Below are 23,483 nucleotides of genomic sequence, written 5' to 3'. Positions count from 1 at the left end.
GATCTCTCTTTAGACAATTCTACACATACAGGATAACCTTTTCAAAAGCACCTAAGTGACTTAGGAGACTAAATCCCAGAGAGAGGCTCTGAAGTGCCCACATCATTTTTGAAAATGGGACTTAGGCTCCTAAGCATTTTTAAGCATTTTTCAAAATTTCCCCCTGCACTTTTTGTGCTAAATAAGGTTTCCTAAAGAGCCAATTGCAGCAAGCCCTAAGAACCTAACTTCCAGACCTCAGTCACTTCCCCGGCTAGGGAAGGGCATGCTGGGGCCACAACAGGCAGGAGAGGGGAAGAAATGGGTCACCATGGTCACTTGATAGTACCACAGGGCAGCTTCTGCTGCGAATTGGCAGCTGCGGACTGTTCCACGAACAAGCAGTATGCGTGCCGGGCGCTGGCACGCAAGGGAGGTTTCTTTGTGCTGTCACCGTTGCTTTGCACCTGTCTGAGCTCGGTACCCAGACAAGTAGTGTTCTGCCTGTTTTGCAAATGGAGAAGCTTTGGCAGAAAGTTGACATGACTTGCAGAGTTAGGAGTAGATTTAGGGCTTTCTCATTGAACTCTGGGCATTCACCCCTCATAGCGAGGCAGAAAGCCCTGAGGACTTCGTGCCTTGCTCCGTTGTGTTCAGAACGCCTTGAGCCCTGTTCTTCTGGCCTGAGCCAATGCCCGTTGGAGCTGACGGGAGTCTTTGCTGGGGTGGGTGGATCAAACAGGTTCTGGGTTCCAAAGACCAGTTTGAACTCCCACCTTCAAATATATCCCTGAGCTCTCTCCCATTCACAGAGGTCTCTCAAAATGTCACTGGAGCAAGATGGTGACCTGACTCTCCATCCCGCCCGGTCTTGCCCTGCTGTGAGTGAAATTAATCATTTGAGCTTTAATGTTTCTGGATTCAGAATATTTATACAGATCCTTCTTTTGTTAAGGAAAATGAAATCTGAGCACACCCTCGGTGAGTCTAGTGCTAAAGAGAAACTCAAGAGGTTGCAGGGCAATCGTGAGTATCTTTTCCGACTTCCTAGCTGACTGTGTGCAGGGTTTGTAGGAGCTGGGGGCTGCGCTTGTCCCATGTCGGTGCTTTCAGAAAGTTTTACCCAGGGCCAGTAGCGCAGTGACTTGAAAACAGGATGTAGCTTCTCCAAGTCACTCAGGTGACTTTGAAAATGTTACCCTGTGTGGTAGCACCTCCCAGGCAATGTCCCTTTTGGTTCTGTTTCATTTTTTCCCTCCTAAGCAAAATATTTTTTCACTCTTTTCCATCTGGAAGGCTTCCAATGGGCCTTTATTTTCCTCTCCAAACCAGTTACCGCTTTCAAATGTTGGCTGGCGTTGTGCAACCACACACACCGTTGTTTTCATGTGTACATACAGGGCAAATTGTGCAATTACTTTCAAACATTTCTAGGTATACATTTATTTTCAGATGCTTATAGATACAAATAACGCTGATCCACACATGGTTGTGGAGGTGAGAGGGTGAATGTGCAGGGCCAGGAATCTGGGAGGGGGCCAGGGTCGACACACTTAAATCACCAATTTTAGTTGGCAGGCAGAAAACCTTGATTTAAATCATCAACTTTAACTGTTTTGCATTTGAACTTCTTTATTTTTCTAAAGAAAAATTCATTCTTCTTGGTTGGTAACCATTAAAACTTGTTACTTTGCACCTAAGTATAACCTTTCCACTCCGTTTTTCTTTTTGGTAACCCAGAGGTTAGGTCCTATCCATACACGTTTATTTAAGCAACTATATTGTTTAATTTACATTTTTTTCAGATTCTTAATTTTTGTATTTTTTATTATGTTATAAAATGGTAACTGCGTTTCATATTTACTAGTTGATGATTAAGTTTTTACTTATGATCTCTTTCAAACTCTATTTGGATGAAAATTCAAATTCAATTTTGCTCAAAAACAGCATTTTAAAGTGTTTTATTAAACAAAATTATCATGAATGTGCTGGATACACTAGAAGAAAGTTTATCAAAACATACTTTGCATTTATGCATTTGTATTTAAAACTAACTGGTATATTAAATAAAGGAAATATCATCTGTAACTAGTGAATTGAACTGATTGTTTCTGGTCACCATGCCCTTCAAAATTTTAGAACTAGTAGATCTCATCTCTAAAACCTAGTTTTTATTCATCGTCTGGAAGAGGAGAAAAAACCTTCCTGCTTTTTCAACTCCCAAATGGTTTCTTTACTATGAAAAAGCTAGTCAGTGAAGTGAATTAGGTGAATAAACTGAAATGAAGAAAATATTCTCCCTATACCTGCAGAAGAGGCTATTGCTGTTAAAAGCTGGTTTAGCCCTTCAGCAAACTCAGGTTCCAGGTGCTTAGCCAGTGGCTTCCACCAGCTTAGTGGGTTGACTTTCTTTAAAACTTGTCAGCAAACATGTTATATTTTTATTTAATTTAAATTATTTTAATAATGATCATAATTGTAGGCCTTAATATAGGTTATCAATTAAAATAACCTGTATTTAATTTAAATTAAAAAATCTGATTTAGCTGATGAATTTTTTAAAGAAAATCCCTGATTTTTATCCACTCCTAGAGGAGGCTGTGACTGGGGAAGGACATGCATGGGGGCAGGTGGCTGGGGGGCATGGAGCTGTGCTGTCCTGCATTGGAAGGGTGGGGGTAGTTAGGGGAGGCTGGAGGAGAAGGGGAGTGGGCAGGTGTACCTGGAGAATGACACGGGTGAGGAGCAGGGTACTGGGGGAGAGCTACAAGGGCATTGAGGGAGGCTGGGAAAGACTGTTCATCTCCCTTTCCCCTCTACCATCTGCTACCCCATATCCGCCCAGGCATAAGAACACACACACGCACACATTTCCTGTGGACTTGCAAAAGTCTGCTGGACAAGAGCCCCGCGTTCGGTGAGCTCCATATGTCTCAGCAAGGCTCCCCTTCTCTGGGTCTTATCTGCCCGCCCGATTATAACTTTGCTGCTCATTCAAAACACTAGTAAACTGCAACAAAAAGACATGTTTGAAAAGGGATGACAGAGGGAGGTGTTCCCCTGGAGTCTAGCTCCCCCAGAACAAGATTACATTTTCTTTAGGAAGCCCAAATGTAAGGATGTCTGGAAATGAATAATTATGGATCTACTGCCAGAGTTCTCCCTCATCCTTATTCCCTTGACCTGCTTTTACCACCCACTCAGACTTAGTGCTTTCGCCTCGCGTTTTCGGAAATACACACAAGCCAATACAACAAATTTGTAGCAGATTACAAATTCCATGTTGCATTCAAGTGATCCAAAGTATGGAGATAAGGCTGAGTGGGGAGTGGTGGGGTGGGATGGGCACTTCTGGGTGCTAATTTTTTATTCTCTTATAGCTCAATGCCTGGACCTGGTCTCTAGGTTTGTGAAAGAAGACAAGGGCAAAACCATTTTATTTGAGGAGCAGCAAGACTTTCAGCTGCACATTTGTGGCCTGGACAGGACGTTCTATGCAGAGCAGTCAGACATGCTGGAAGACTGGGAAATGCTTTACCTGCCGAAGCCTGTGAAGATGGAGGTTCTTGGCATCATGGCCGACGTGCCATGTCTGGCCACTGGGCAGCAGCTGGTTATCCTTGTTGCAGACAACGGCAGCATTTATGCATACAAAGAGGAGTTGTTGCACAGAGTTGGCAAGACCTTACAGGAGTTTTTTAATAGAAGGGCTACAGCTCTTCGGACAGGACGTCTATCCATGTGCAAAGGACCTGGAGCCTGAGGTAAGTCATCAGCACAGCTGTCTCTGGGAGATGCTGGCAGCTCCAGGTGCCTTTGAGGGAGAGATGCAGTTGGAGCACAGGAGTGGGAGCCAGAAATGTCTCACGCTGGCTTTTTCTCTGGCCTTGCACGAGTCCCCCAGCCTTTCTGCTTCAGGTGCTTACCTGTTGACTGGGGACAGCAGGCCCGACTCACCTGCTTCCCCAGGGGTTGTGACCGTTACTTAGTTAATGTTTGTAATCGAAAAGGGCTAAGAACGCTTCTACAGGGGATTCTGGAGGATGGGGAGGGGATGCCCCCCAGCGCAGGAATCCCTAAGAGGAGAGATATTGAAATCCGCTCCTTTCAGCTCTCTAACAGCCATTCTTGTTCTTCTTGCAGAGTGAAGAGGAGTGGGTGAAGGACCCAGAGATCCAGCAGATCAGGCAGAGCGCCAGAGACTTCATCGAGAGTAAAGAGGAGGCGATTGGGAAGCACCTGGATTTCCTTAGAAGTCTGTGATATTTCTAGTCTTGTAGATCATTCCTGGGGAGAGGTGTGGAGCCCACCTGAGATATGGCCCAGCAGCGGAGATTGCAGAGAACCTGGAGATTCCCTGAGGGAACCATGTTTTCAGGGAGAATATCTTGGGTCTCCTGATCATGGCAAACTTATGTCCTATTACAGCAAACAATGTTCCTGGTTTTCCTGGGCCTGCCATTGTTTGGCTAGCTGTGGTTTGCAGGACTTTGCTTTTCCATCATCAGCCCTGAGCCTCCGTTTCTTGTCTGTCTCCCTCCAGTCCCCTTGTTTCAGAGTCTTGAGCCATCATTGCCTTAGAAAACTTCCTTTTCTGAGCATCATTTCCATTCGAGATTTACGAGCATGCTACAGTGGAAAGTGGCCAAGCTCAGTGTGTGTGTGATGTTTGTGTACTGCAAACGAAGAAATATGTGGAGTATTATATACTCATGGAATCTAGAGCCATACACATTATTGTGATGGGGATAGGAATACCACCCTGTACCAACAGACACCCTAACATGATCTGGACTTTTATTGACACCCTGAGGGACCTCTGTATTGCTATAAACCTTTTGTTCTGATTATTATGGTGAACCCCTTTGCCTGATTGCCTGCCAGATCTACCCCTGGGCCTAAGCTGGGAGAGATCATCTCCCTACTCACTTTCTCTTTGAGGGGATGGGGAAGAAGGGGTCTGTAAATGCCACAGTTAGTACAGGTCACTTGAGCTGAAAGCTCTCGACTTTCATTCTGAGATGCTGCTCCCTCTTGGCAAGTGGTAAATATTCTGAACCAGCAGAGGATGAAGGTTCCAAAGATGGTCCTAGAAGGTAGAGATAAAAATCCCCACTGCTCCAGGTGTTCCCTGTGTTCTCTGTGATGCCCATGTTGCAAACATGTAAACTAACATCATTCTCTGTATTTGTTTCCAGTAGCACCCTTAAAGTGTGAGGTGCCTTCGAGCCATACGAGAAGGGACTTTTCCGTCCCGAGTCTGCAGTTTAAGGACTAACAGGCAGGTTAGTGAAGGGGGGAGGGCAACAAAAATAATTCTCTGTACGATAAACAAGATCTGCTATAGGTAGCACAGCGGAAGTGGGCTCTTAAGAGAAACTTATAAATGGAGGTGGGAGGGACCTCGGCACTTGCTTCTGGCACAGGCGCTAAGGGTGCGACATGCCCCAGTTCTGGTGAGAAGCGCAGTGCAGGCAAATGGAACAAAAGTAGCTTGTTTAGCTAGGGAAACTCTTCTGCTGAGACCTGCTCTGTCGCTGTAACTCTCAATTTTGCTTTGAGAAGTGGAGTCGATGGCTGGGAACCAGAGTCCTGAGAAGAATCAGTCACTGAAGAACCTGCAGGAAGATGCCTGGGGATGGACTTGAGCAAATGGTATGGTGTGTCTGTTTCACTTATCCCTGCATGGGGTGGCTGAGTAGCTGTATTTCCCTAACCCTAATACCTGGCAGGACTTGCCACACAAACCGCTAGAAGCATATTCTTGAGTCACAGAGAGAACTCTGAAATCTCTTCGGCCATTTGGCTTCTGTTCTCATCACTCGGTCAGTGGTGGCCAGACTTTTTGGTAGGCCTTTATTACCCCTGGCCAGCAGTGCAGGGCTGCCTCTTCCAGCAGCTGAGAGAGGACTTTGTAGGGTTTTTTTCCCACTGAGCATCTTTTCCTGCCTCCGGGCTGTTGGGTTCCATCCCTATCTGGGGGGGGAGAAATGGACAGGGTTTCATGATGGTTTGCCTGGCTTAATACTTGGAGCGGCTTATTTATATCACATGCTTTTTTCACTGGATTTCCACATTTACTGAAGCTTGTTTTCCCAGCTGACATGGGGACATGAAGTCAATGAAAGTAACAGGGGTTGGATAAGCAGGTGACTGTCCTGTGTGTTTAGTACGAAGTCCTTGTTTCAGAGGTGGAAGTCCCTCAGGTAATAGAGGTTCCCCTGGTTTCCATCAGTACGTGTGTTGGGCCCCTGGTTCCGCTCACTAGTAATATTCACTGCAGCTCTCCCCCGACTTGCGTGCACGCTCTGTAGGTACAGGGCTGCCACTCAGGCGCTGGCAAACCCACGTCCCTCCCCAGCTACCAGGTGGCACGTTCGCTGTATGTGGGATCTCTGGCCATTAGGCTTCCTGCGGCAGGTGGGCCCAGCTCTGAAATGGGGGGATGATGCAGCAGGTGCCGTGAGTAAAGACGCTGCGAGAGCTTGATTAACTAATGCCACAGGTTGTCCCTGTTCATCGGCACCAAGGTCTCCTGGAATAAGAACGCTCTGGTAGCTTCAGGATAATTTCCCAGGTTGTCTTGCTCTCCTCGAGGTATCACTTACCCTGCCAAAGGCAGGAAGCCTCTGAGGGCTGTACTCCACATCAACCTGAGGGGTGTGAGGCTGGCTGGACTGATGAAATACATCTTCAGTGCTGGTGATTACATCGACTTCTCACACGTTCTGTGAGCTAGCACAGCTTCCCCTACCGCAGCTCCCGCAAAAGGTCTGCCCAGCACCGGCTAATGCCGGAACGACGTGGTGCCGCAGTGAGGGCTGCAGTTCTGCCTTCCCTCTGGCTACAGGCCAGTAACTGCAACAGCTGCTTCAGGCCATTCCACTGACGCTGAGATTGGAGAGGGTTTTTGATTCTTTTGTGTTGTGTTCATTTAATACCTACTTTACTGCTGAGGGTGAGAGGCCAACTGCTGTGTTTTAGGCCTTTGCAGGTACTGGAATTTCCTGGAAGCCAGCCCGGGGTGAAAGCACAAGAAGTCTTTGGGAAGGATGCTGATACAAGGCTGTGCCCTGTGCTAGGGTGGCCCAGGCTGGTGTCACATTAGGGAAGGGAGTAAACATTGTTCTGTGATTGAAGCAGAATCTGTTCCCGCTTCTGCCACTGCTGTTCTGTGTGGCCTTGGGAAAGTCACTTCTCAGTGCCTCAGTTTTCCCTTCTGCAAAATGGGGCTCATAATGCAGACCTCTGCAGTGCGTGAAGTGGAGGGTTGCAAAGTGCTTTCAGATCCTCAGCTGGAAGGTGGCAGAGGAGCACATGGTATTACGACAGTACCAGGAGGCGTGAGCCGGAGAGACATCGTGCATCGACTATGAGAAAGGGATGAGAGACCTTTTCCGTTGGACGGTATGAACTGGCACCATAAACTTACTGTACGTTAGATCTCACCAAATGAGGGTCAATCATCCTCATCATTGTATCCACTTGTTATACTCCACACCTGAATATAGCCATTATATGAACAACTTACCCCCATATCTCAATGTCTGTGCTTCAACCTGCTAACCCTTTACCCCCAAGAGGGGATATTGCAGATTATGTATGTCTTACGCCAGCCGATCTTAAACCGAACTTTGTACCTCTTGATACTATATACGTTATTCCCTGATAACCGGAAACTTCTACGCTTAAACTCTCTGTACTGTTCACTTTTTTTAGAACATCTTAATTACCTGACCGGACATGTGTTGTGGCAAGATCTCTTGCCCAGCTCTGCTCTGGATTCAACATAGCCCTATTCCCCCAGAGACCGCGCTAGAACTTGACATGGCTTGGACAGTGACGGCTGTATGCCTAGGGATACAGCTTCTCAATCTATGTGTACTGTCACCAAACGCCTGGGTGGCACAGTCATTAGGAGCAGTACTGAGTTTTCAGGGGCACCCTGGCACTGGGCCCAAGCTTGGGAAGGGGCCCATAATCCCGGGTCGGGTGTGTGGTGAGGGCAGCAGCTGTCTGTCCCTGAGCTAAAGGTAGTGTGCGGGGAGGGGGGGCAGTGCTGGGTGTCTGGCCTCGCCTCTCCCAGCGGCTCATACACAGGCCTCAATCAGGGGTTTCTGGGTGCTGCACAAACAGCTGTGCGCCCAGGGCAGTGGCGCCCAGTGGACGAGTACCCAGAACAGAGAGTGCTCGTTGAATCAGGGACCCCCCTTGGCCCAAGCCCCGCAGAGCAGCCGGAGCTCCATTCCCCCACCAGCACCCTTGGGGGAGGATTTGAGCCTCGATCCCCCTTGAGAAACCCTGGCCCAGCTGTGCTCTAGGCCTGGTGGGGAGCTGCACGTGGCCAAGCTGTAGCCAGGTGATGCCTGGCCTGGTTCAGTTCAGAGCAGTCTGGCTGGAGATTTGGGGGTGGGGGGGTCTGGTTCAGGAATAGAGATTTGGGAGGAGCCCTGTTCTGGTAGGCAGTGGGGAGGTTTGGGTTGAAAGCAGTTCATAGAGGTCTGATCTGGTTCAGGCTAGAAGGGGACCTGGTCCAGCTTGGGGGTTTTGGTCTGAGGAGGGATATGGATCTGGTCTAGTTTGGTCTAGGGGGGTCATTCTGGGCAAGGATGTGGGTCTGATCTGATTTGGAGGGTTGGCCCAGCCTTACAGGGGCACAGCTGGCCCTGATCCTAGTTTCTGTGTCACTCGGCTTGGAGGGAAGGACAAGTGAATAATGCCTCTGTAGATAAAATGTATTCAAGTTTTTCATTTGTTTTATTTTTTAATTGTTTTAAATCTGCCCCAATTTTCATACAAAAATGTAATTCAAACCCTGGCAATTCCTATGAGAAACATGCAGGGTGAGCTAGTGGGAAGGTTCCCTTTTAGGGGCAGCAGGACATGGCTGGTGTTTTGGCTGCTTTGGCTTTTGTTAGCTGGTTTTACACACGAGTGCACATAACAAATTATAAAAGAAAAACTACAAAATAAAACTACATTATCTTTTTGCCGTAGGGCTGCCGTTGCTGGGACCCTAGCTGCAGCCACCTCCCTCTGCAACCTAACCATCTGTGTGCTGTGTTAAAGACAACTCCTGTGTCAATCTCCTGTCTTTTACCCTCGTTCCCCAGAAGGGCCCACAAAAGGTTAATCTGGTCCTGATTAGGAAGTGAGTGCGAGGCATGTTGCTGCAATATCAGAAAGCCAAGGAACTAGATGGCTGTGGCACAGACAGTGTGGGGAAGCTGGCGGGTCCCCCCTGCCCACATGCCTGGCGGCATTGTTACACAGGCTGCCTGTAAAAGCTTCTGAAGGCTCGATCCCTCCCCCTTTGAAAAACTAAGGTCTCCAAAGAGCAGCTGCTCCAGTCTCTCTGCAGCCCCCACTCTGGTAAGCTCCTTGCACCAGGTGCTCCCTGGCTCTGGGAGCAAACAGGCACACTGCCTGGCCCCCTCCAGGGTCAGATGGCTCATGTCTCCCATCACAAGGCCAAGCCTCCCTTTGGATTGAAATTAGTTCAAGTGAAGAAAAGTATATTTCACTTCAGAGCAAGATTTTATGAAATTTCCCTTTTTACTGCAGCTGTCACATTGTCCTCTGTGCCCTAGAAACCCTCACCCCTTGTCCTGCCTGATACACGGGTGTCCTGAAAGGTGGCAAGCTTGGCTCTGCTGTGCAGGGCTGTATGGATCAGTTCCAACACCTGTGATTGCACCAATGTAAACAGGAATGTGATGTGATCTCTGGAGCTAGGAAATTGGCTGCACCCCCCTCTGATTCATCCTGGATCCCTTGCAAGCTGGCCTCAGACCTGGAGATGCACCTGGTGGCGGTGGTGGATGATCTGACAGCTACGCACGGAGGTCAGTGCTCCACGATGGTGCTGTTGGAGCTCCTGTATCTGCAGCCTCAGCGGTGTTGATTATGAGGCACTGATAATTCACTTGTGAGGCTTGGTAGGGGTGGGTCAGGTCCTTTTAAGGTGCTGTTACCTGTACACATTAGGGCACCCCACCTTTTCCCAATTCGTAGGGCTGCAGGCGAAAAGCACCTACCCGTACCCAATCCGTAGGGCTCAGGGTGTAACTAACCTGGTCAATGTAAGTACCCACACCCTTTCCCAATCCGTAGGGCTCTGGGTGTATCCTACTTCTGCAGGTTTGCAGGACCTTTTACCAGTGAAAGAGCCTTACACAGTCATATCCTACATCACCTCTGGTCACGATCACCAAAAACAGACTGCACATGCCACACGTACAGTGCTCACCACTCCCAATAAGACAGATGAACTTTTCCCTGCTGGCCAGTCAGGATCAGGTCCAGCTGGGGGACTCTGGTTTCGGCCCGGTGTCATTGGCAGGGTGCTGAGGTCTGGCAACTCTGATCTTTGGGGCTGTGTCCTGGAGTTGGTTCCCAAAGAACTTCCTTTTGGACCCCAGTTTATATAGTGAAACTTGAGTCCTTTTCAGCTGTACCTTAACCAAGCATTATACTAAAATTTTGCTAACCAATCCTAACATAGTGAAACAAAATTCTCTAACCAACCCTACCCCACCACCTTAATTAATTTACTCCTAGCAAAATTAATGATGTAACAGACAGAAACAATTCAAGAACTAGAGACCATACAGATAAACAATAGGGAAGTGGGGACCATAATGACAAAACAATAAAGAAATGAGGATTTCACAACCACAACTATTGATAAGTTATTTCTTGACATACAGATGCTATCGAACGAAGCTTTCTTTAGCCATCTTAAGATCGGTTTCTTTATCTGGTGATAGTGGGGGCCATGAGGACGGGGTCTCCTCCTTAACAGCCTGATCTTACATTGTTTTACTGTCATTTACATGGAATGTGAGGATGTGACTTCCTGCTTCTCAGCTAATGGCTGCTGCTTGGCTGCTCTTTTAATCTGCAGACGGCGGCCTTAGGCCTTACAATCTGGCTGCAGACAAAGGCCTTATCCTTACAGCGCCTTTGGTCATTCCCCTCAAACGAGGGTTGTAATGAGAGAGCTCTGACGTGGGAAGTCCCACAGGGTCTGGTCTTATATCCTTGCTCAACTCTGGTGTGGGGCTCCTGGGGTGACCCTGTGGCCCAGTGCCTGAGCCTAGCCTAGGCCTGGATGAAGAGCAGCTGGCTCAGGGTCACTCCAGGTAGGATGGAGATGTTCTATCACCAGAGTGCTGGCTGCCATTTATTTGTCAGGGTGTTGCACAGACTTGGGCTCCTACTAGACTTATCTCTGCCCCTCGACTCCCAGAGAGCCCCTGGGGCCAGACAGGCTCTTTCTGTCTTCAGCTGGACGATAGTCTGCACCCTCTTGGATGCCTCCTTAGCTGTGGAGACCCTGCCTTGGTCACCTCTAGCTGGGCCGTTGCAATATGCTGCCATTAGGGCTGACAAAGAAGCCACCCAAGGTGTGCTGCGACCAGCACCTAAACCAACGAGAGCGCGTCATGCCCCTGCTCTTCACAGGGTATTAGCTGTCAGTTTACTGGTCTCCCACAGTGGGCTCAAACTCCTTCAGCTCAGCTCTGCAGGTTGCTGCCCTGCCTGTGTGTGTGCTCAGTTCTCGCTCTGCTCTCTGCGTGGCCAACTCCGTTCTCCTCACCAAGCCCTGTTGTAGCCTGCCACCTGGGCTGGAGCAGCCTCCCTGCTCCAAGGGGTCGAGTCACTTCACGCCCCTTCTAAAAATCGGCTTCTTCCAGTACCTTTGGCCACCAATCACCCTCTCCTGGTCTCTCCCCTACAACAAATATAAGCAGTTCTGGAGCTGACCTCCCCCATTCATGTAACTACCCTGCTTATCCGCCATCCTTTGTACTGTGTCTAACTCAGATTTTGAGCTCTTCAAGGTGGGGCTCTTGTATTTGTTCATAGCTGCACGAAGCACCCAAGCCCTGTAGACATAGCAACATGCTCAAGGGCAAGGTGATGAATGATTGTTCTCTGGGGCTGGGACGTGGCACTTGGCTTTCTGGCAATGGCTCAGTTTCATTCTACAGAGAAACGAAAGAGAGGATATGGAGCTGCACTTTAGCCTTTGGGCCCTTTCTTCTTCTGCACTTAGAGGCAATGAGCCCGCCCCTCAGATGTGCTCCACCTTCTCCCTGGAACAGGGAGTGGTGAAAAGCGCCGTATTCAACCAAGTGCAATTACTGCCGAGCAGTCAGCTGGAACAGGGGAAAGTGGCTTATTCCAGAGGCAGATGCAGAGGCTGAGCTCCCCCCGCCTGCCCTCTGCATCTCAAAGGAACACACGAAACAGAACACTTTATTTTAGGGGACCAAACTGATCAGTTCTGGGGTGCCTGAGGGCAGGGGTTATCTGGGTGGAGGAGTGGCTGTGAGACGGGCATAGTGCGCATGAGGAGAACAGTGCTTAGCCATTGGAGCCTAGATTGCCTCCCTCAACCCACCATGGCTAACGCTGCCTGTGTATGGGGCCTCTCTCGCAGTAGGACACTAATTCCACGAATTATGGTTGGACAAACAGAAGCAGAGGGTGGAGGAGCTGCTCTCCCGGACAAGGATACCCTGCCCTCTTCTGGAGCTGTAGGGTCAGGTGGTCACCTCACCTCCAGAACGAACTGGTGGTGGTAGGAAAGCTCTGGAGAAGGGCAGCAAAGACGCTTGGAGGTCTGAGCCAAGGCTTACACATGACCACAGGTTGCAGTAACTAGGACTATATAGCCTGGGAAGGAGAACTAGGAGGGACTTGACTGAGAAAACAGCCTCCAGCTGGTCTTTGTGCTGCCTTGATGTTCTAAGGCGTGCAGTGAAGACTGGTCACTCCCCCGGTCGTGCACCAGAACAAGTGCTTGTTCCATTACGTAAGTACCTTTAGAAAAGTGCAAGGGACTGCGGCTTCCTGCTGCATGGGACTGCCTGGGAGACTCACCATCCCACAGGGTCACTGGGCTACAGCATGAGACTGGACATACTGATGACCCAAACATCTCTAGTTCTGTATGCTCCGAAAGGGATTATCAAACCCCATGGAGTTTGCATCACTGCAGGGCCCAGGAGGGGTCACTCCTTCCTTCAGTGTGCAGATGTGCATAGTTAGCCCACTGCGTTCTGGTACCAGGCCACTGGCAAGAGCAGGCTACCAAGCTGGACAGACCATTAGCCTGGCAGGCCCTTTCCTGGACATGTTTGTGGTTTATCACCCATCTGCTGTCCATGGATTACAGGTTGCTGAACTGCCTCGTTCATAATTATTGTAATATTCCTTTTGTTCTCCCACCTCCTTTCAGCTCTTTTGTTTCTCAGGCAGGTTAGTTCTAGCAATGGATAGCGTTACTAAACCAGGCCTGAGTCCTGGTATGTGCCAGCTCTCTGCATTGCTCACCCGGAAATGGGTCTCTTCAGTTAAATACGGTAAAGTGTGCGGCTCAGGCTCATTCTGTGATTCGTCAGCGAAGGCAATTCAGCTGGTTCCCTGGTTTCTTCCCTGCACCCAGGTACTTTTGATGCTTTTTGTATTTTTTAGCTGCACATTAGTTTCACCGATTATTGCAGAGTTAACTCTACGTGTGCTCTGGGATCTGAGAGCAAGGGACTGGCTGCCAGGGGAAGGGGAATGCAAGAGAGCATCAGCAGCATGGGGACATCTCACCCAGAACCTGATGGGGAGAGATTCTGGGCTGTACACAGTTGGTAGTGTTTCTAAGCCTGGTTATTTCCCCTGCTCCCCAGGACCCTTTGGGCAGAGATTTCTCACAGGGAAGAGCCATGCCAAGGCTCCTAGCATGGAGCTGGTTCCCCATAGGCACTCTGGGGCTAGTGATTGTCTTCCCATCTGATGAAAGGCCGGGTATATTTTCTGGGGAGAGGGATTTGCATTTGGAGCCAGAATTCGGAGTTTCCTCTGCAGCCGAATGTCAAGTTTTCCCAGTGTTCCTGGGCAGCCCCTGCTGCATCTATGGCTGACAAGGCCCAGAGGGGCAGCGTGAAGGTGGGAAGTGGCTCTCTCGGTTGTGTGAAGGACCTGACATATGTGGCTGGCAACTGAAAAGAGACCATGCTCCCCCCACAGTATGAGTGCCCAGTTCATCCCTGACTGGGGTCAGATTTCCTGGCAATTCAACTACAAAACCCCTCGGCCTAGATTCCTTAGCCTTGGCTGTTCCCCTCTGGGAAACTTCTCTGCCCCAGGTCCCTCTCTCCAGAGCAGGGGTGGGCAAACTTTTTGGCCTGAGGGCCATATCGGGGGTGCGAAACTGTATGGAGGGCCGGGTAGGGAAGGCTGTACCTCCCCAAAACAGCCTGGCCCCCACCCTCTATCTGCCCCCTCCCACTTCCCCCCCCATGGGGCTCCATGACCGGGAGGGTTGGACCAAGCCCCTCTTAGCTGTGAACTCTGGGGTTTTCACAGTGCGGGTGGATTCTGAGTCAGCTCTGTTTCTCCATCCCGCCTGGCAGCAGCACCAAGAGACGATGCTCCCCAAGGCCGTTGTTACGAATGGCCACACAGAACACAGCACCACAGCAGCGGTGAGTGTCAGTCAACCCACCTGAGCCCCCAGGACTCCCATGACGAGTCCCAGGCTGGCATCAGCTCCATCTCCGGGAGGGCAGCCAAGGGGCACAGGCTCAGCACGGAGCCCTGCCTGCTGCTGCCTGGCACAGGGCTCGGCAGCCAGTTCCCGAGAGAGGCTCATCATTGCCTGTCTTTTACTCTTCTGTATGTGCTTTCTGTGCTGGATTGACAGCCAGGCTGTCCTCTGGGCCATGGACGGCACCACCCAGGTAGGGCACAGCCCCGCCCCCCGCGGGCCAGCGTGACCTGGGACGCCCTGCTCTAGGACTGAGAGAGCAGCTCACGCTCCATCTCCCTCTGTTCCCCTGGCTCTTTGCTGGAGCTGCCAGCTGTGGAGCCAGTTGCTCGTGCTCTTGTCCAGCAGGGACAGGACCAAGACAAGTCCGTTTCTTCCAGCCAGGCCACCAAGCAGCCAGCAGGCGCTTTGAGGCATTTAGCCGCAGGTTGGACTGCGCTGTTACAGAGACCAAGTCTCTGTCATTGAGGGTGATGGTCTGGTCTGCAGGGCCCCTGCCTCTCAGCACTCTTAAACGTGTAAAACTTAAGGAAAGCTGCTGGCATAAAGCGCCTCAAACCTGGAGGCTGAAAGAATCAGTCCCTGCCTTCAGCCAGGAGCACTGAGGAAAGCCCTGGTTTCTCAGGAGTGTGATTTGATTGAGATGTAGGGGTCTGTGTTTCTGTGATCACTGAGATGTCCCCATGGGAAGGTGGACAGGGTACACTGACTCTGGGACTGTCCCTGGGGTGCTGGGCAGAAGCGTGATTGTCAGGTACCCTGAGTGCTGTGTTTGCAGCTGCTGTGATGTTCTCGGGGGTTCTCTGGAGGAATTTCCAATATCCATGGGGTTTTGTGAACACACAGTTCTGCAAAGGGCCCTTTGGCTGCAATGAGACAGACCCTGGTGACCAGCTTTTTGCTTGGGATTTTCTGTGTCTCCATCACTTGCGGCTGGTATTTCCAGATATGCCAGCTCTCGTGAATGAATAGTGAGAGTTGTTATTTCTGTGTGAAATTAAGCCTCACTCGTGATAGAACTCTCAACTTTCAGGATTTTTTTTCCCCCAGCCATGGCACATTCTTAAAATGTGTTTCCAGTCAAAAGAAGGGAGAGGACCATCCCTCAAATAAGCAATTGAATCAACTGGAAAAAAAAAATCCTGACATTGGAGAGCTCTTAAAAGTGAGGCTTAATTTTACTTAGAAATCCTGTCAGCCACCCCTCGTCCAGGCATAGTAAGGGCTCCAGCTGTCAGTCCTGGGTGGCTGCTTCCCTGCCTGCCTGGGAAGTGAGAGGGGATCTGGGGAGGGTGAAGAACCCAAAGGGGCAGAGGTGAGACTGGAGGTTGCGGGGGGACTGAAGTGAGGAGGGTGAGCGCTGGTAAGCAGGGGCTGTATTGATGGTGGGTTCTGAGCAGATGGGGTGAGTGCTGGGAGGGTGAACTAAGGGCGGTGGGGGTCGATGGGGGCCGTGGGGCTGAACTGATGGGGAGCTGAATTGAAGGGAGGTTGGGTGGGGACAGAACTGATGAGGGCTTGGGGGACAGGATGAATTGCTGAGCAGGAGAGGGGTGGATGTGGGGGTGAGAGCTCCTGCAGCAGGGTCCAAAATCCACCTACCCAGTACACATGGGAGAGTGGGAGACACAATGGGCATGGGCCCGGGGAGTTCAAACATCAACTGACCTAAACACACACTGTCATCTTTGTTTCAAACGTCACGATTTTGGGGGGGGTCTGCCTCATGACTTCTGAAGATGGCAACACTGTACTTCTGTCCATTCAGCACTGCCCACTGCTGCATGGAACCAGATTTTGCTCAGGTTTTGGGTAACTGGCTGCTCGTGGCTGTAGACAAGGGTTAGTGTTTCCATCTGCTTTCGTTCCAGTGTGGTGTGGCTTGGAAAGCAGGTGAGGGCCGGGTATTTCTGCAGGGTGCTCAATGCGCTGGCAGGAAGATTCTGAGCTCTGCTCCCTGCCTGTGGGTCAGTTAACTGTTGATCATGGGCTTGCTGTGCTTGTGGCTGTGGGTCCCTCAGGATGACTGGCCTGGACCAGACTGCTGTGAGCTCTCTGCTTTATTCCTGCAGAACGAGCCCAACGTTCCTCCGGAGAAATGGCAACAGAAAAGGTAAAGGCAGGAGTTGTTTGTTCCAGCATTTTTGGAAACCACCTGACATCCTCCCCTATGTTCTGGGAGCAGCCGCTGATCCCCTTCTTCCCACCATCCTGTCTGGGCAGGGTGCCCCCAAAGCCCCTTCGGATTCCTTCAGACAGCCTTTAGCATAGGGAAAGGCAGCAGCCGCTGTGAGATGGCTCCCACCACAGGGCCAGCTGGGAAGCTCTTCCTTTAGCCACTCCACGGCCCCCACTAGGCTCGCCATGCCCAGAGACGACTTGTACCTACTGATTCTGGGGGGCATGGGTGGCAGGTGAACCACGGGCTCAGGGAGGCTAGTCCCTGGCCAGCCTCGCCCCTCCCACCCCCCTTCCCCTGCTGGAGCCCAGAGCTGCCCCCCTCCCTGTGGCCACTAGTCCCCCTCTCCTCCCCCCCAGCCCTGGAGTGCCAGGCGTGCAGCCCCCCCAGCCCCAGAGCACGGGCAGGCAGCCCCCCGAGTGCCGGGCGGCCCCAGCCACTGCAAGTCCCGGCCACAGGCTGCCAGCAGCTGCCCTAGCCCCAGGCCCAGCCGGCTTCCCAGAAGAGCAGCCTGCCTGGGCTGGGGCCAAGGGGGAAGGGCCAGCAGGAGGGGGCCTCGGGGCAGAGCATGGGCGAGGCCACGCCAGCTGTTTGGGGCAGCACAGCCGCACCCAGCCCACAATATCTGCTGCCCATGCTGGGGGTCGGGGGGCACGTGACCACCCCATGTGTCGCCTAGGGGAGGAACCTTCCTGCCCCACCTCCCTGGGCTGGGGCTCCAGGCACAGGGAGCACGGACCCCGCTGTGGGAGAGTCACAGTGTCTCCCTGGTGCTCCCAGGCCCTCATGGACCCCTCAGCAGGGGAGGGGCACAGGCAGGGCCCCTACGTCCAGTTGAGCAGAGGCCAGGGAACCCCGTGTGTCACCTCTGGCCATGCCCAGGATCCTGTTGGGCTCCCACCTGCTGGTGCCTCAGTTCCCAGCTGTGGGAGCCAGGGGAGGAGGAGACAAAGGGGTCTTGCTTTCCAGGGATGCCCCCTGCCCAGCAGAGCGGAGCTGGCCCTGCTTGGCCCATGCGTTTGAACAGGCTGGCGTGTAGTTCAGCTGTGCCTGGCAGGGGCTGCCTCCACAGCCACTCGGAGGAGGAGGCTTCCAGCAGGGATTTGCCACTTTCCCGCCCCCGCCAGGGATGCAGCTCTAGAGCAGGAGGATGCGGCATTGCCAGGACCTTTCGCCGGGCCTGCTCCTCGAGCTTATGCAAGCTCTTGCTACATTGGCTTCTTATGGGACATTCCTATGGATGCTTCCCCTCTCCCCAGCAAGCCCCACTCCTCTCCCAGCTGTCAGATTCTCCTCAGGAAATGCCTCAACTCCTCCCCTCTCAGTTCCCAACCTCCCCCTTCTCTTAGGTCCACGTGCTGTAACCTGCAGGACCCTTGGCCATCCGAGAGAGTGGTGCGAGCACAGCCCAGGTCAGATTCCCACCCAGCTGGTGTCATTTGTCAGGCTCCACTGAAGTCAATGCGATGAGGAGTGACTCTAGCTGAGGGAGAAGCTGCCCCCCGAGTCACTCTGTTTCCCTTCCCTCCCAGGTGCTTGTTTGCGTCACCCCCTTGCGCCCGGGGTATCACTCACCACGGCACCCGTTGGTGCTACAGCAATAGAAATGATTCATAACATTAAATATGACCCAGTCAAGATGCTTTTGGTTGGGTTCCGATATCAAATGTCTCTTTGCCCCTGGGACTTGCCTGCCCCCCCACCAATGCGCCTGAGACCTCTCCTGTCCCCACATGTGGACTAGACCCTCTTATGGCCTCAGCAACCCTCTTCATAGAGCTGGACACCCTAACTCCCACTCATCCCCCGCTACAGGAACAGGCCGGGCGCTCTGCGGTCCTGCAGTGAGCTGGGCATGTTGAGAAGAGGCAGAGTTAAGGCTGTTGACGTTTTGTTTGCTCCCGAACTTCGCTTGGCTATAAGGGAGACACGGCTGGCTCTAGAGCAGAGATGGGCAAACTGCAGCCCGTGGGACCATCCTGCCAGGCCCCTGAGCACGCGCCCCCACCCCACTGTCCCCCCAACTCTGCAGCCTCAGCTCGCCATGCCGCCAGCGCTCTGGGCAGCGGGGCTGGCTCTGGCCGGGCGGTGCAGCGGCCAGTCCTGGTGCTCTGAGAGGCATGGTAAGGGAGCAGGGGGGTTGGATAAGGGGCAGGGGGTCCTGTGGGCAGTTAGGGGACAGGGAGCAGGTGGCAGCTTGATGGAGCGGAGGTTCGGGGGGGGCAGGGGATGGGGAACAGGGGGGGGTTGGTTAGGGGGTGGTTAGGTGTGGGGGGTCCTGGGAGGGGGCAGTCAGGGGACAAGGAGCAGGGGGGGTTGGATGGGTCGGGGGTTCTTAGGGGGGCAGTCGGGGGGGGAGTGGGAGGGGGCAGATAGAGGGTGGGGGCCAGGCTGTTTTGGGGAGGTACAGCCTTCCCTACCCGGCCCTCCATACAGTTTCGCACCCCCAATATGGCCCTCAGGCCAAAAAGTTTGCCCACCCCTGCTCTGGAGAGAGGGACCTGGGGCAGAGAAGTTTCCCAGAGGGGAACAGCCAAGGCTAAGGAATCTAGGCCGAGGGGTTTTGTAGTTGAATTGCCAGGAAATCTGACCCCAGTTAGGGATGAACTGGGCACTCATACTGTGGGGGGAGCATGGGGCAAGGACTCTACCGGCTCATTGGGGCTGGGGGAGTTAAGCTCCACAGGGAGGGGTTGTTGCCTCTGGCCACAGCCCACAAGAAGAACTCTTTGTTTAGCAAGGAATGCCTTGCCTGCCAGAGACCCCAGGACCCTGTGCTTTTCTGGTACCTTGCAGACTAGTCCGGCAAAAGGAGAAATTAAGAAGCAATTTACTGAAGAGTGGGTTTCAGTTCCTTGACAGATTTGTGGAGTTGCTGAAGGAAATGGAGGATGTGCCCAAGGACACCAAAAAGAAATACCTGCAGAAGGTGAGCACTTGCCACCTAGCGCTGCTCCCTGCAGCCCGCAATTCCACCTCTGGCTTCCCACCACCTCCTGCTTGATGGGTTTGGGGAAAGGGGCCCAGCAGGGGCTCAGGAATAAGGAGCATGCACTGTGGTCTGGATCACTTGTGTCTGAAGGGATGGGCAGGGAACCTGGCTCCCACTGCAAGGAATGTATCTGGAAATGAGGAGGAGTCTGCCCAGTTGCCTCTAACAGACAGTGCTGCTAAATATGGGGCAGGGAGGAGAGGAGCAGGAGCTGCCTCAGGGACGGACTTGCCAGGCACCTGGGAGAGGAATGTGCAGGGGTGAGGAACAAGGAAACCCATGGTGTGTTGGTGTTTGGTGGGAGCCATAGAAATGTGCAGCTGGAAGGGATGTTGAAAAGTCTTCAAGTGCAGCCCCCTGCATTGAGGCAGAACCAGAGGAGTTTGTCCAACCTGTTCTTAAAAACTTCCAATCGCAGGGATTCTCCAACCTCCCCGTCCAGAGTTTAATTCCCCTTAGCGGTAGAAGGTTTGTCCTAATATCTAACCCGAATCTCCCCTTGCATGGAGAACAATTGTTCACGTCCTTTTTACAACAGCACTTAGGGTGTTGGAAGACGTATCTCTCCCTCCCCCCCTCTTCTTTTCTCCAGACTACGCAGGCCCAGGGTTGTAACCTTTCCTCACAGGCTCTCTAAACCTTTGATCATTTTTGTTGCTCTCCTCTGAGCTCTCTCCTTTTTGTCCACATCGTTCCTAAAGTGCAGTTCCCAGAACTGGGCACAGGACCCAGCTCAAACCTCACCAGTGCCAAGGAGAGCGGGACAATCACCTCCCATGCCTTAGATACACCACTCCAGTTAATACACCCTAGAATAAATTAGCCTTTTGCACAACCGCAACACATTGACTCATAGTCTATCTGTGATCCACTATAACCCCCAGATCCTTTTCAACAGGACGACCACCTAGCCCAGTGGTCTCCAACCTTTTTAAGCCCAAGATAACTTTTTTTGAATTTAAGGGCAATCCAGGATCTTCCCTGCCCCACTCACTCCACCCCCCACCCCGCATCACTTGCTCTTCCCCCACCCTCATTCACTTTCCCCGGTCTGGGGCAGGGGGTTGGGGTTAGGGAGGGGGTGCAGGCTCTGGGCTGGGGCCAAGAGGTTTGCAGTGTGGGAGGGGGCTCCGGGCTGAGCCTGGGGCAGGGGTGCAGGAGGGGGCATGGGGTGCTGGCTCTGAGAGGGGGCTGGGGCAGGGGCTTAAGGTGCAGGAGAGGGGTTGGGGTGCGGGCTTCTGCTGGGCGGCACTTACCTCGGGCGTCTCCCAGTTGGCGGCACAGTGGAGCTAAGGCAGCCTCCCTGCCTGCCGCAGCCCCACACCACTCCTGGAAGGGGCCAACATGCCCCTGTGGCCCCTGGGGGAAGCGGGGGAGCACATGGCTCTGTGTGCTGCCCCTCTCTGCAGGCATCGCTCCCGCAGCTCCTATTGGCCACAGTTCCCCGTTCCCAGCCGATGGGAGCTGCAGGGGTGGTGCTTGCAGGCAGGAGCAGCATGTGGAAACCCCCCCGCCCCCGCCCAAGCCGCGCTGTGACGAGGGGCCAGAGCAGGCAGGGGCCTGCCTTGGCAGCAGCCCCGCTGCACCACCAAAGATCGCGAGCGACCGGTTGGTGATCACTGACTGAGCCCGTACTCCCTGTTTTGTAATAGTGCATTTGATTTTTCCTTCCTGAGTGTAGTACTTTACACTTGTCCTTATTGAATTTCATCTTGATTTCAGACTAATTCTCTAATCTGGCAAGGTCGTTTTGAGTACTAATCCTGTTCTCCAAAGTGTTTGCAACCCCTCCCAGTTTGGTGTCATCTGCAAATTATATAAGGATACTCTCCGCACCAGGAGTAATCAATTAGTTTTTGTCAAGGTCCAAATTTCTTGGCCAAGGTATAGTCATGATCCACACTCCAGAGAAAATAATACAAAAATAATAAAAATAATGATAATAAATAAATAAAAAATATTTCTCAGTCAGTTCAAAAGTGTCTGGTGGTCCGGATTTGGCCCGTGTTCTGCCTATTGCCTACTCCTGCTCCACACCATTATCCAAGCCATCAGTTAAAATGTTCAGTAATACCAGACCCAGGACAGAGCCCAGTGGACGCCCACTAGCTATGCCCTCCCAGTCTGACAATGAAACATTGACAATGACTCTGAGTATGGTCTTTGAACCAGTTATGTACTCACCTTATAGCAACTTAATCTAGAGTATATTTCTCTGGTTTGCTGATAAGAATGCCATGTGGGACCATGTCAAAAGCCTTACTAAAATCAAGATTTATCATATCTACCACTTTCTCTCATCCACTAGGCCAGTAACCTGTCAAAGAAGGAAATTAAGTTGATTTGTCATGATCCATGGATGGTGCCTGATCCCCCCACATTTGGGGAGGCTGGGCATGCCTAGACTGTGACCACGCCCCCATTCAGTGTCCTCCCCCCTGAGGCCTCGCCCATGCTCCATCCCTGTTCTACCCAAGACCCTGCTCCAGCTCGTCCCCCTTCCCCCATGGCGCCCCCCGACACTACTCGCAGCTCTCTGCCTCCTACCCTGAAGCCCCCACTGCTCATGCCTTTTCACCCTCTCCCAAGCCACAGGAAATGGGGGGAGCACATGACCCTGGGAAGCCATAGGGGGTGTGCATGGCCCCGACTGCAGAAGCCACAGGGCAGGGGCACACAGCCCCGGATGCAGCCCCTGCTGCAACCTGGGGCTGGAACCTGGACTTCTATCATATCCTCCCTTAGTAGTTTCTTTTCCAAGCTGAACAGTCCTGGTCTCATTAATCTCTCCTCATACAGAAGCTGTTCCATACCCCTCATCATTTTAGTTGCCCTTTTCTGTATCTTTTTCAATTCCAATATATCTTTTTTGAGATGGGGCGACCAGATTGACCTGCAGATACAAGATGCGGGGATAGCATGGATTTATCTAGAGGCATCTATTATTATCTATCCCTTTCCTAATGATTCCCAACATTGTTAGCTTTTTTGTTCCTTGGTCAGGAACAAGTCTAAAATGGCTGTCCCTGGTTCCTGTCTCCTCTTTCTGAAACCAAGAGCTGTGCTCTGTATGTTCCAAGAACTTACTGGACGTTTTGTGTCCTGAGAATGGGACAAGGTGGCTGTGCCTGGAGTGGCGAGGGAACTCGCCAGCACAGTCGCACATGCAGGAGAGCAGTGAGAATCCGACGGAAGAGCAAGAGGGACTGGAGAGCAACTGCAGACAGGCAGGGACAGGATCTCTCTGCACACATTGCATTAGTGTTCGCTCCATCCATCCTTTCCTGCTGTTTCTTTTGCATTTGAGCGACGGCTGGGGAGGCCATGGGGACATTATGGGATCATGACTGTGGGAGGGGAGGTGGGCTGCTGTGTCACCAATGGGAGGGGCATGCGTCCACCAGAATCCTGTTCCAGAGTCCATCTCTACTTTTTACCAGATGCTGCACGCGATATTCTTCTTCGGACAAATACATGTGACTCCCATAGAGCCCAGAGAGTTTTTACCTGAGTCTCATCAAGATACATTCAGATGTCTCTACCTAGCACCATTTCAGCAGTGTACAACTCACCTTCCCACCAAAACACCTTACTCCATCCTTCTTGATTACGTACGTATTCTCTCCCCATCTCTGTGTGTGTCCTGTGTTTGTGCTAGGCACCTGAGATACAGGGCCAGATCCTCTGCTGGTGTCATTAGCACAGCTCCATTGAAATCAGCGTAGCAGATGGGAGCCGGGCCTTGACTTCAGGCTGAAGCAGTGGCTGTGAGAGGAGAGTCA

The 23,483-nt window shown here is 52.0% G+C and overlaps 1 pseudogene; it reads left to right on the top strand.

The window, feature by feature from the left end:
* The first annotated feature begins 934 nt into the window (after window positions 1–934).
* LOC140898008 (uncharacterized) lies at window positions 935–7,657 on the top strand (annotated as a pseudogene).
* Window positions 7,658–23,483: the final 15,826 nt, after the last annotated feature.

The sequence above is a fragment of the Lepidochelys kempii genome, chromosome 14 (assembly GCF_965140265.1).
Source record: "Lepidochelys kempii isolate rLepKem1 chromosome 14, rLepKem1.hap2, whole genome shotgun sequence".
NCBI lineage: Eukaryota > Metazoa > Chordata > Testudines > Cheloniidae > Lepidochelys > Lepidochelys kempii.
This window is presented reverse-complemented; position numbering and strand designations above follow the sequence as displayed.